Below are 13,893 nucleotides of genomic sequence, written 5' to 3'. Positions count from 1 at the left end.
GCTGAGATGTAGACAAAGACCTGAGCATAATGGGCTTGTAGCCACAGCCAGAAATTTTGGATTTGATTCTAAATAAAATGAGAAATCACTGAAATGTTTTAATCTGAGGAATGACATAATTGAATCCACATTTCCAAAAGATGCAGCTGGCTTCAGGGCAGAGAACAAATTGGAGCAGAGCAAGGGTGGAAAACAAGAAGAGTAGTTGGAAATTGTTGACATTTATCATGCAAGAAATAAGGTGGCTTGGGCTAATGTGGCAGAGATGGCAAGTGTATACTGACTTGAGGCATTTTACAAGATGAAATCAGTATGACTAGGTGATGACTTTTTTATTGTGGTAAGATACACAGAACATAAAATCACCATTTTAACTATTTTAACTCTGCAATTCAATGTCATTTAGTACATTCACTATGTTTGTAACCATCACCACTATCTAGTTCCAGGACATTTTCATGATCCTAAAAGAAAGACTCATACCCATTAAGCAGACACTACTCTTTATGGGCTAACAACCCCACCCCTCTTCCTGCCAAAAATTTGTAAGTTGAAGTCCTAACTCCATGTATCTCAGAATATGACTGTATTTGGAGACATGGCCTTTAAAGAGAAAATTAAGGTAAATTGAGGTTATATGGATGGGCCATAGCCGAATCTGACTGGTTTCCTTACAAGAAGAGTAGATCTGGACATAGACAGGCACAGAAGAGAAGCTATATGAAGATGGAGGGAGAAAACATCCATCCACAAGTCAAGGAGACAGAAATCGACACTGCCAACAGCATCATCTCAGACGTCTAGCCTCAAGAACTGTGTGACAGAATAGATTTCTGCCATCCAGTTTAAGCCATCCAGTCTGTGGTTCTTTGCTACGGCAGCCCTAGAAAACTAATTAACTGTGCATTCCTTCCTCTCCCCAGCTCATGGCAACAACTTATTTGCTTTCTGTCTCTATGGATTTGTCTATTTTAGAGACTTCCTATTAAAGGATCATATAATATGTGGCCTTTTGCATCCAGCTTCTTTTACTTAGCATAATGTTTGCATGTTGTAGCATATATCAGTAGTTTGTTCCTTTTTACCGGTGAATAATATTTCATTGCATAGATATATTACTTTTTGTTTATCTATTTGTTAGTTGATGATTAGTGACAACTTTGATGTAAGAAAAAAAAGACTTTGATTTAAGGAATGAAGAAGAATCTGTCAAGAATGACTTTCTAGATTTCTAGCTAGAGAACTTAAGAGAATGGATGCCATTTATTGATATGAGAATGAATGGAAGAGTAGTATATTAGAGAGATGATTTGGAAAGATTATGTCTACGAAAGTTTGATGACTAGTCACATGGCATAGGCAGATCCATATCCTCTCATTCCATTCATCTCTCTATTCCTCTAACAAATCAGCATGGGTGAGGTAATCCATACCATTTTAGTGGTTTTAGCCATTTGCCTTTTCCCATCAACAAAGTGAAACTATTCCTGATCATTTCTCACCCTGAGATATGCCTTTTGGTCAATCAAGAAATTCCTAAAACATACAAACAAAAAATACAGGCAAAGACTGTCAACATGTAAGCACATAACAATTTAAGTACTAACTAATCCACATTACTAAAATTCTACCAACTAACCAAGTGATCTGTTCTCTTGGTCTCACAGAACATTCCAATTATTTTTAACAGTATTTTTTTATGAAAATAATAAGTGGACATGTAAAAAAATTTGAAATATACAGAAAGGAACATAAAAAGAAAATAAAAATTACTTATGATCTCTCCACCCATAGATAAACACTGTTAACAGTTTGCAATATTTCTTATTTTTTCTATAAATTTTACAGAAATATCTCTCTAAATTCAGGAGTTGTATTCCTAAAAGTATTATGGGTGGCAAAACAGTGATGATCAAGGTGCTATAGAAAATATAAATTTAAGGAGAAATATTAAATTGTATTGAATTAGTTTTAAAACATAGCCAAAATAAATTATAGAACATATTTACTTTTAAAAAGTCTTAAATACCTGTTTTGTTTAAAAGTTCTTTTCTAGTGGAGCCTGGGTGGCTCAGTAGGTTAAGCGTCTGACTCTTGGTTTCAGCTCAGGTCATGATCTCACAGTTGATGGGTTTAAGCCCCTCATTGGGCTCTGCACTAATGGCATGGAGTCTGCTTGGGATTCTCTCTCTCTCTCTCTCTCAATAGATTTTTAAAAGTTAAAAAAAAAAATGAAAGTTATTTTCTAAACCACCTTCTTTAGTTTTACAGATATATATTGCTCCAGTGTCATGAGCTGCTGGAGTTTTATATTACTTTTTGAACAAGTTTTTATTATCTTTTGCATTCATGGTCTCCATCATTGGTTTTGTAATTAGTAGTGACATGTTGACTACCCATCACCCTCCAGCCTTGACCCAGCCTCTTCACAATTTATCATTGGGCTTAAGACCATATTTCTTTGAGTGTGACTTCCAATTCCTCCTGTGAGAGGCTGGGCTCTCTTTTCTTTGAGTAATCACATAAATTAGCTTATATGGTTTATAGGCAGAGCTAACAATAATTTTCATCTTCTTTTGCTTAACAGAATCTAATAAAACTAGGCATGATTATGATAAGAATAATAACAGCAGCAGTAGCGCAAGAGCATAGGATGACATTTCCAGATATTTTAATTGACATGCTAATATAAAACTAAGTTATCTAAAAGCCAGAATTTTCTAATATTATGTATTTTTGTACAAGGGAAATCTATTGTTTTGTCATCATCTTTCTTAATACTTTATAAGAATCTCTGTCACACCAGTCACAAAAATTAACTCAAAATGGATTAAAGACTTAAATGTAAAACCCGAAATCACAAAACTCCGAGAAAGAGACATAGGGAAAAAGGCTCTTTGACACGGGTCTTGGTAATGATATTTTGAAAATCACTCCTAAAGCACAAGCAACAACAAAATAAACAGGTAGGATTGCATCTAACTAAAAAGCATCTGTACAACAAAAGAAACTATAAACCAAGATGAAGGATAAACTATGAAATGGGAAGAAATACTTGCAACCATTTATCTGATAAGGGATTAGTATCCAAAATATACAAAGAACATATAGAGCTCAATAGCAAACCAAACAAAGAACAACAACAACAAACCACAACCTGTAATCCAATTAGAAAATGAGAAAAGGACCTGGATAGACATTTTTCCAAAGAGGATACAGGAATGGCCAACAGGTATATGAAAAGATGCTCAAAATCACTAGTCATCAGTGCAAATTAAAACCACAGTGAGTTACCACCTCACACCTATCATAATGGTCATCTTCAAACAGAAAAGAAATGACAAATCCTGGAATGGATGTGGAGTAAATGGAATCCTCATGCACTGTTGGTGCGATTGCAAATTGATATAGCCACTATGGAAAGCAGTGTGGAGGTTCCTCTAAACAAACAAACAAACAAACAAACAAACAAACAAAAATAGAACTACTATATGATCCAGCAATTTGACTTTAGGGAATATATCCAAAAGAAGTGGAAACACTAACTCTAAAAAAATTCTTTATTCCCATGTTCATAGCATTATTTACAATAATCAAGACATGAAAACAACTAAGTGTCCATCTATGAATGAATAGATTAAGGAAGTGATAATACACACACACACACACACACACACGCGCGCGCGAGAACATTTTATTCAGCCATTAAAATGAAGAAATCATACTATTTGTAACAACATGGGTGGACTTTGAAGGCATTATGCCAAATGAAATAAATCAGAAGAAGATAAATACTGTATTATCTCACTTACATATGGAATCTAAAAAAGGAAACCAAACACATAGAACAAGGTCAGACTTTTGGTTACCAGAGGTTGATGGTGGGGAGAGGAAAATTGGAGGGATGTGGTCAAAAGATACAAACTTCCAGTTATAAGGTATATAAGTATTAGGGATATAATGTAAAGCATGATTACTATAGTTAATGTATATAATATGTAGAAAATTGTTAAGATTGTAGAGCCTAAGAGTTCTCATCACAAGGAGAAGCTTTTTTTTTCTTTTCTTTTTATTGTATCTATATGAGATGACAGATATTAACTAAACCTATTGTGGTAATCACTTCACAAAATGTGTAAACCAAAACATCTTGCTGCACACCTAAACTTATACAGTGATGCATGTCAATTACTTCTCAATAAAACTGGGGGAAAATGAATTTCTCCTGTGTTCTGAAAAGTTCTGGAAAGATATAGTCCTTCTTTGAAAAACATAAAAAAGGATTAATGAATTTTATAGTCTGGTGTTTTGTTGTGGAAGTAAAATAGACATTTCTGTTAGGTAATATCTTCTCCAGGAGAAAGGCAGCATAAAAACTGGCTTCTTACTTGAAATCTGTATGTGGCTATGATCAAAATACTATCTATGGTAATCTATTTCAAGGTTATACTGAATTTGGAGGTGCCCCTGAACCCTGGTGATAGAGTAAAATTAAAATGTCAAAATTTGGGTCACTGTAGCTTGTCACAACTCATCTATACGAATGTATCCTTAAATGCAAGTCTTATTAAAAAGGATCTGGGAAGACCTAGGCTGACCGAATCTCATGGCTCCAAAGCCAATTAGCTACATTTGGTCTCATGCCCAAGTACAAACAAAATGCTGATCAGTACAGAAAGATGGATTTTGTGGCAAAAACAAGAAGTCAAAGTAACTGTCATTACTTGTCAATATTCCCTCTTGCCACAAGGTAATGGTGGAAACATGGCTAGAGTTTGAACCATTTCTGGAAAAAAGTCATCTGGTCAGATTGAGCATGATTCATTTGTTTCATAAAAGGTCAAAATACCAAGGTTGTTTGAAACTCACTTCAGCCAAAAATCTATTTTTTCACAGTAAATTTAAGCCACTATATTTTCAAATATTTTTGTAGGCTGTTAAAACATACATCTAGCTCACTAATATGCAGAATGTATTTTATGTTAATGTTTTTATTTAAAAAGAATCTTTCATTTAAGAAGTTTACTATTCTTATGTTTTATGTTTTTGTTAAAGTCAGTATTTGTACACTGTGTTTAATTAATTAGAATTTTGCAAAAATGCTGATTGAGTGACTATTTGGAATCACTGAGGTGAAAAGAAGAGAAACTAGATAATACTCTGTTCCTTTCAGGCTGGATCACCCTAGGCCATATTACAAACTGTCTCCCAGAAACTGTATCTTACAAACAATACCTAAATAAAATGTATATCTTTTAGCTTAGATAGTGAGATGCTGGATTTAAGAGATTTATGATGAGATATTTCATAACTAAAGATTGAATTATAGAATCTATTGGCTAAAAATATATATAATCTATTGGTCTTTGAATAACGTTTTGACTTACATTTGAGTGTTTATGACCAAAGTGAAGGTTAATTTGAAATTTTACTTCACCACCTATACGATTTTTCTAGTCAAGCCCGTAAAGGTTCATTGCTTCTTTCTTTTTTTTTTTTTAATATTTTTATTTATTTCTAGGAGAGAGAGAGAGAGACAGCGCGAGCAGGGGAGGGTCAGAGAGAGAGGGAGTCACAGACTGAAACAGGCTCCAGGCTCTGAGCTGGCAGTCAGCACAGAGCCCGACGCGGGGCTCGAACCCACGAACCGCGAGATCATGACCTAAGCGAAAGTCGGACGCTTAACCGACTAAGCCACCCAGGCGCCCCGGTTCATTGCTTCTTTCATTCAGTTATTCAGTAACTATTTTGTGCCAGGTGCCAGTGCTGGTAGAGCAAGCAACAAGACATTATTCATTCATTCATTCATTCATTCAGACTGAGATATATCAATGAAAAAAGAAATTTAGATAAAATTCCAACCTTCAACATGCTTACATTCTAGTTGAAGGGAAGGGGAAGGAGTTAAATAAGAGATAAACATAATATGTAAGTGTATTATGTATTTTGTTAGAAGGTGAAAAATAATATTTTAGAAAAACAGAACAAGGTGGTCAGGAGAAGGATAGAAATTTTAAACTGGATGGTCATAGAAGGCCTCATTGGGAAGGTGGCATGTGAGTAAAGACTTAAAGAAGAGGGGGTAAGCCATGTGCATATTCCCACGGGCTGAGGGAAGAGTCTGTGCAAAGACTCTGAGATAGGACAGATTGTGCTTAGCATGTTTGAGGCCCAGAAAGAAGACCACTGCATACAGAGATGAGTAAACATGAGGAAGAGTTATGGAGACGAGAATAAGAAGTAAAAGGGAAGATCAGGTAGGTCCCACTAGAGGGAATTTTGGCTTTTAGTCTGAGAGAGATTGACAGCCAGTAGAAGGTTGTGAGTCAAGGAATGCCATGAGCTGATTTAAAGTCCCCAAAAGTATTCCTACAAAGGGTTTGGTATCCTGTATCCTGTATATGTTCTCCTAACTTACTGACTTCCCACATTCCATTTCTGCTATCCAATCATGATATCCTTCCCTTCTCCTTTGTGATAATTCTCCTTTCGAGTATCCTCCCTTCTTAATATTTCACATTCAATATTACCCCACCTTTTACATGAGTCTTTCATAATTTGTATCTCCTTTTTATAAAAAGGTAGTTTATCGTTTTCTCTGCCTATCCTTTTTGTTTTTCTTTCTTCTTTCAAGTTATTTTGTTACTACAATATAATTAATATGAATAATATTACCTCCTGGTCATAATTCTCCATACTAAACTATATTCAACATGACATGTTTCCATTCGTTTCCAAATAAGTGACATTCTCTGAAATGAGTATCTTTTAACCACTGTGGATAGCATTGGCCTGGGTCTATGTCTCACTGGTCTAAGTGAAAGAATACTCACCATTTCCTAATGTATTTTTAACTGCTATGTCACATCCTCTGAGATTCTGTGTCATTTCTTCTAAATTTAGAATTTTCTACCATTTAGCTCCTTAAATGGATAACAGAAAAGATGTGATTTTGTTTTTGTTTTTCCATTTCTCTTCCATGTACTCTAAAAACAGAATAAGGCTGTAACCAGAATTACTTTAAAGAGTGTACAATATTGGGTAGAAACAAAAACAACATTCATTTGAATGCTTTGTGACTCTTTAGGGCCCTCTAATTAGGATTTTCAATTGTTTATTCAAGGGGCATAGAAGAGATTTCATGTTACATTTTTCAGGAATGTTCATTCTACCCTGACAGCTGTTCAGGGCCACTACTCTAACTCCAGCAGACAAGGAAGAGGACTTCTCTAAAGGAACCAGAATTGCAAACCACATTCTGGAAACTTTTAGGCAGATATTGGTTGTACTTTGTTTTAGTTTCAGATCTCCTAGAAGATTCTAAGAAGTCAAGTTCCAGTAATTTATTTGGCAAATACATGCAATAATGAAAGGAAAGTGGGGAGGTGACATAAGAAATTGAAGGCAATCATTGAAGGCAATCAATACATGATGTGTGTGTGTGTGTGTGTGTGTGTGTGTGTGTGTGTGTGTGTGTGAGCGCATGCGTGCATGCATACCCACACAAATACACATACACACACCCCAACTTCCAGATTCATTGGTCAAGAACTATTCTGTGGGTATTAACTCAGTGCTCCCAGCATGCCACTTTTCAAATTGGGGACAAGGTGTTGGAGACGACATGTCTCTGGGCTTATCTGGAAGTTGGAAGTCAAGTAGAGGAAATGGAGATATTTAAGCGATATAGGTTGGGCACTGATAGCATCTTCCACACATCTGATTTCACCTTCCCTTGGGGGTTGCATCCATAATTCACAGGTCGCCTGCTGCACAATTTCGTGGAGCATAATTCACATAGATGACAAAGTGAGTGGTGTCCCTCCAGAGTCATGCAGTTTCACTCTGCCCATGCGGAACCCAGTTCAATCCATACAACTACTAATTCTTTTGGTTCATATGACATGTTAAACTCTCAACTTCTCTCATAGATGTGAACTCAAAATTAGTTATCATAACAGTCTACAGATAAGGCCTACCCTTAGACGCTATGGTTCAATTACAAACATTTCTGAATAATTTCCATGGAGTATTAAGCCCTCTGACCCACAAGAAGTTGAATCTTCAGAAGTTTTGACTATGTCTCTTTGATATTATTACTTTTCACTAAATGGCCTTATTACCCAGACATATAAAATCCATGACAATTAGTATTAAGTTCCAAAATTCCAAAAGTCAAAGTGAAGAATAATGGATTATGGCAGGCAAGATGAAAAGTTAAGGATAGCTGTTCCCAATATGATGTACTATGTATCTTGGGCCATACTCCCTTCTCTACTAATATGCAAAGAAACACATGTGCATACACACCACTGTTTAATAAATTCATGGAGCACCAATTATACCACATATTTGTTGTTGGATATATTCACATAAATAAGACACATTCTCAGCCCACATTAAGCTCATTGTATATGAGTGGCAGAAGTGCAGAGAAAAAGGGGGCGAGAGAGAATCTCAAACAGGCTCCACACTTAGCATGGAGCTCAATGTGGGGCTTGATCCCATGACTGGGGGATCATTACCTGAGCTGAAATCAAGAGTTGGACATTTATTTACTGAGCCAAGAAGGTATCCCTACATTTGTTGGTTTTTCTGTATCTTTCACAAGGTTTGCTTTTTGTCCCATACAATCTGGCCTGGGATTGTGTCATGCTGAGAGTTTACTTGAAGTCTGTCTGAAGTAGTCTTTATCATTTACTGCTTTTGAGTTTGGGTTATCTCTAAATGTTCTCTGTAAAATATCTATTCCTGTTGCTTGTCTGTCTCACTAAGCTGACTACTCTCTGACTATGTTCTCTCTGTTGACCACATTCCCTGCCATAGCAAAGAATAGCTACATTCAGCTCTAACTGCCCTAAAGATTTGCTTCCTTTCATAGTTCCTAGACTCTTCCAATGCAGAACTTCACAGCAGCTCACCACTCCCTAGGCTCAATGTTCTGAAGTCATGTGATAATAAAGGCAGGAACTAGTATTTCCAGTGGAAATAAGTACTCCAATTGTGTACAGACTATGAGATAGGTACTGAGTATGACAGAAGAATCTTACTCTGGAGTATACTTCCTTGATTTGCGTTTGAGGATAGCCTCATAGGATTTTCAGGAAGACTGGTGAATTCTCCAAATGCTATAGTTTCTTGGGTTAGCTATAACATTAGTTCTCTGGCATTCCTTTCATGGAATGAGAAGCATCTCATGCCCAATTTTTTTTTTTCAAAAACAACTTCATAGGTAGATCTTATAATATACCATGTAAATATCCCAGGAGTTTTGATGAACTTGTTAAAATTTTTATACAGTATCCTCATCACCATAAATTATTGACAATACTCCTCTGAATGCATTGCTCATTGCTGTATAGTCCATCCAGTGACATAATCATAGAAGACAAACATGCAGCGGATCACTAGAATTGAATCTCTAAAAGATATATCTCGGAATTTTCCTTTTATTCCTTTGCATATTAAGCATTTATGCCTGGAATTAAAGTCATGCTTAAAGAGAGGGTTGAAAGAACAACTAGAGTAGAGAGAACCAATATTTATTGAGCACCTACTATGAGTCACATATAGTTCTTTATAAATATCTGATTTGATTTTCACAAAATTCATATAGATTATAATTTTTATTTTATGGTTGAGGGAACTTGAAAACCATTAGTGATTTTCTTAGGATTTGAATCTATGTCCTTCAGAATATTGAGGTCATGCTTTTACATGTTTCCACTATATAAGAAAAATGAAGGTGAAAAGTGTTTAATTAAATCTTGGACTTCATGTCAAAACCACCTCTTTTTAAAATATTTTGATTCATTCACTCAACGGCCAACATTTGGAAGATTTGCTTTGTGGAAAGTGTTGTATTAAGCCTATACCTATACTGTTCATTCTCTATCATCTTGTCCTGAGCAAAGAATTGTTCTTGCTAAAATTCCCAGATACTCAAGACGATACTATTACAGATTTGAACTGACTTAACTTTTTTGGATGTCAGAAGGATCTTCCTTGGTTGATCTCCAGGAAGGAAAGTTAAATGTCATTGCTTTGTAAATTTTAATTCTGTGACTTGAAGCTACCAACATACCAAACTTGGCTGGCTCATTCCAATGAACCAGACCTCCATCTGGGCTACATCCCTGTGCAAACTTTTCACAAAATAAACAGTCCTTTATAGATTGAAGAGTGGCCCTAGCAGTGGACTGACATCCTGAAAGCAGCTGTGCTGGTCCAGGATGAATCCCTGACACAGTTCGAAATAGAGAGACCTACAAGCGAACCAGAAAGATGCTAAGGCTGTGTCTCACAATGCCCGAAAAAAAAAAAAAGTCTAATCTTTCCCTAATTTCATCTACAATGAAATCAAAGACTGGATTTCTGGAAATATCTGGGTGACTATAGATTTCTGTGCAGTTTTTCCTCAATATTTGGTAACAGCCTAAGGTTCCTAGACTTAAGCCATTCCCTACTGTTAAAAACATTTTTTTCTCCTCCCCCCATAAAAATGGTCTCATTGTTCTTTATTTAGTCTAACAGAAGGATCCATGTACCAGCATTGCCTTAGCTTTGCTTGGCTTCAATTATACAAACTAACCACAGTCAGTTGGATGGCAACTGCCGTAGCAGTGTGCCTGCTCTATCCAAATTCATGAGTGGAGTTTTTCCACCCACAATGTCAGGTACAGGATATGAATCGAGGATCAGAATTCTCTAGTGCAAATGGGGGAAAATTCCAATGAAATAATACTATTTCTAAGATTAAAATATACCGACCTGCTTCCCCTATAAATAATAATAACAAAAACTACCAGATTTTTAATTGATTAATAACTATGATCCTGGCACCATACTAACTTCCTTACATACAATATCTCATTTAACACTTTACCTTCTTAAGAGGGCAATACAGAATTCATCCATAATTTATCAAATTCTTAAATACTCAATGATGTTTCTCTTACTTTTTTTTTTTTTTTTCCAAAATCACAGTTTGTTTTAATTCACTCGAGCTGTTGGTCCTCTCCTGTTTGCGGTCCCTGAGGGCTGTCAACTCCCTGCTGCCATGCAATACCAATTACATATTTTCAGACCACTAATCTCTCTCCACCCCACCAGCTTTCCTGCTCCTGACCACAGAGTGACAACATCAGCTGCACCATGCCATGGAAAACAGGACTCAACATTTCAGGAGAAATAGCTCAGCTAAGAGAGTTTCCTGAGTTGTGAAAAAGCCTCTTAACACTTCAATATTGCATTAACCTCAGCCTTCACCTGCTTTTCTTTGGGTCACAGGGATCATTAGCCAAGTGAACATCTTCCATCCAACCACAAACAGAAACAAGATCATTGCTTTGGGCCCAGGGAGATCTCAATCTGCCAACAAGGTGGTACAGCTCATGGGTCAATGTAGCAGAGTGGGAACCCTGTTTTCATGACAGTTGGAAAACCAAGATATTGTGTAACCCTGAGCTAGTGTTTAACCTTTGGCTAAGCCCAGTTGGAGATGCCTTTTAAAAACAATTGGATAGGGACACCTGGGTGGCTCAGTCAGTTAACTGTCCGACTTCGGCTCAGGTCATGATCTCATGATCTCATGGTCCGTGCGTTCAAGCCCTGTGTCAGGCTTTCTGTCTCTCTCAAAAATAAATAATAAATTTTAATACGAATTGGATAACTCCTAGCTAAATATAAAAGAAAAATACTTCCAATAATAAGAACTGGCTATCATCTGTTTCTATTAATAATTCAGTCACATATTTTGTAACCATATTCAAACAAGGAATCTATGGAACCCTATCAAGTCCCAGAGTTTTTCCCTGGCTCAAAAAACATATCTCTGACAAGACTGATGAAATGTCTTATCTTAGAATTCTGACTGTACACTCCCTTTAAAAACATCATATCACTAAGCATAGGTACAATATTCTCTTAATTTCTCAAGTGTTCTTTATTATTAATGAACTCCATTTGTCATTCTCTGAGACTGATCCAGATCTTGTGAGGATTTTAAAGTTTAAAATAGGGCTTAAGGGTTTGTAAGTCCATTACATTATGATTATTTTATTTCATTTCATTTCCCCCTCTTTTTCTTTTAACCTAAAATGCATTTACTTCTCAAGTATTATTTTCTCCTATTTTGCTGGATCTTAATGCCAGAGTGAACACAGGGTGAATTTCCTGGTAACATCTCACAAACCACTGAATTCATCCATCTTTCACATATTCCTGTATCTAGACCTTCCACAAAAGTATAGGACAGTTGTAATCTACTCTTTGTGGGATAGAACTATTTTCAAGGATTCTTAATCTGTTTTCAGAAGATGGACCAGTTTTATTAAAAGTCTTGTGGGGTGTTAAGAAAGTAAGTACAGCGGGGCGCCTGGGTGGCTTAGTCGGTTAAGCGTCCGACTTTCGCTTAGGTCATGATCTCGCGGTTTGTGGGTTCGAGCCCCGCGTCGGGCTCTGTGCTGACTGCCAGCTCGGAGCCTGGAGCCTGTTTCACAGTCTGTGACTCCCTCTCTCTCTGACCCTCCCCTGCTCACGCTGTCTCTCTCTCTCTCTCTCTCCTAGAAATAAATAAAAATATTAAAAAAAAAAAAGAAAGTAAGTACAGGGAATCAAGCTTAAAATATCAAAATAAATGGCTACAATCTTTATTTGTTTTTAAAATGGGGAAGTGATATCATAAAGTGCCTTAAGACCCAGCCACAATCACACAGCACTGCAGCTTGTGAAAGACTCAGAATAAAAACTCTGTTAATGATCTAACACTCCCATATATTGTGCTACAGAATGCTTGATACTGGATTAAACTGGATGAAGACCTTGCAGGGTAAACCATTCCAAAAGCAGACAGTGCTTCTGATCCCAGGAAATGGTGAGCACAGCACCAGAAGGACAAGAGTTGTTGGCCAGTTGTTCAGAGAGGAAATTAAATTGGAATGAAATTAAGGTATAAAAATATTTTTTCATGGAGCAAAGAAAGGACTTTTGATAATGGTCAAATAATTTACCCAAATTCAGAGTTAACATCTTAGTTATACTTTCACTGTCAGTATTTTTCTGAGTGCAAGAAGATTAGATATGAGAAAAGATGAGTCTGCTTACCTTCTTCTGGAGAATGTTCCAGTCTTTCATTTTGGAGAGAACTGGCACTTCTTTCTGCTTTGTAGATACATATAAGCTGATAACAGAAAAGCATGCAAGTGGGCGTATTTTCCTTTGCTTTCTGCTTTTGAAAATCTTACATTTAATCTTATTAAAATGAGAAAAATAAAACTAATATGTTATTGCTCCAAATAAGAGTCACAAGGAATTTCCACTTACTACCAAGAATTGGAGGTTGGATCTTTTCCTTCTACCCTTTCCCAAGGCCAATGCAAATGTTACCAGCCAAAATTTCTCCACATATCAGCCCAGAATAGAAGATGAAAGCTTTGGGGCTTAGTAGATTTTTTTAAAATAACTAAAAAGAGCAATGATGATTACCTTTTTATAGTAATGTGTTTGGCAGGATAATGTGTGTGTCCTCCTTATAGCCTTTCCTCAAGCAAAATATCAATCTTTTGTACTCCAGCCTCCAGAAATTTTGGCAAGGTCCAGAAGCAGAGAGGAAATGATACTTTGAGGTTCAGTAAGTCTAGGAAGAAAGGAGAGATGATACAATTTAATAGGCTGAAGCAGCCTGAAAGGGGAATGAGATCTGTGAGTCCCTCTGAGCAACAGCTACATATGCTCTGTGACAGCAAGCTCAGAAGTTGGCAAGACTTTAGAAGGGAATGGGATGATGTGTCTAAGGAGTCAGGATCATAGACACCAAGAATCCTAGGCCATAAAAGATAATACTCTGTGCCCAAGTATAACACATAAACAGTAGAGTTCCAGACCTGAAGTGGC

General features: G+C 36.5%; 1 long non-coding RNA gene across 2 annotated transcripts in view; it reads right to left on the bottom strand.

Annotated features, from left to right (window-relative positions):
* LOC120224710 overlaps positions 1-13,630 on the bottom strand; it is a 258,324-nt gene extending 244,694 nt beyond the window's left edge. For both annotated transcript variants that reach the window (XR_005526645.1, XR_005526644.1), the window contains exons 1-2: positions 13,486-13,630; positions 13,105-13,180 (exon numbers count right to left, since the gene is read on the bottom strand). This is a non-coding gene — a long non-coding RNA (uncharacterized LOC120224710). The remainder of the gene's footprint in view (positions 1-13,104; positions 13,181-13,485) is intronic.
* Positions 13,631-13,893: the final 263 nt, after the last annotated feature.

Source organism: Hyaena hyaena, unplaced genomic scaffold (assembly GCF_003009895.1).
Source record: "Hyaena hyaena isolate Hyena2069 unplaced genomic scaffold, ASM300989v1 scaffold_1227, whole genome shotgun sequence".
Lineage (NCBI taxonomy): Eukaryota > Metazoa > Chordata > Mammalia > Carnivora > Hyaenidae > Hyaena > Hyaena hyaena.
The sequence above is the reverse complement of the archived record's forward strand: the minus strand, read 5'-3'. Positions and strand labels throughout refer to the sequence as shown.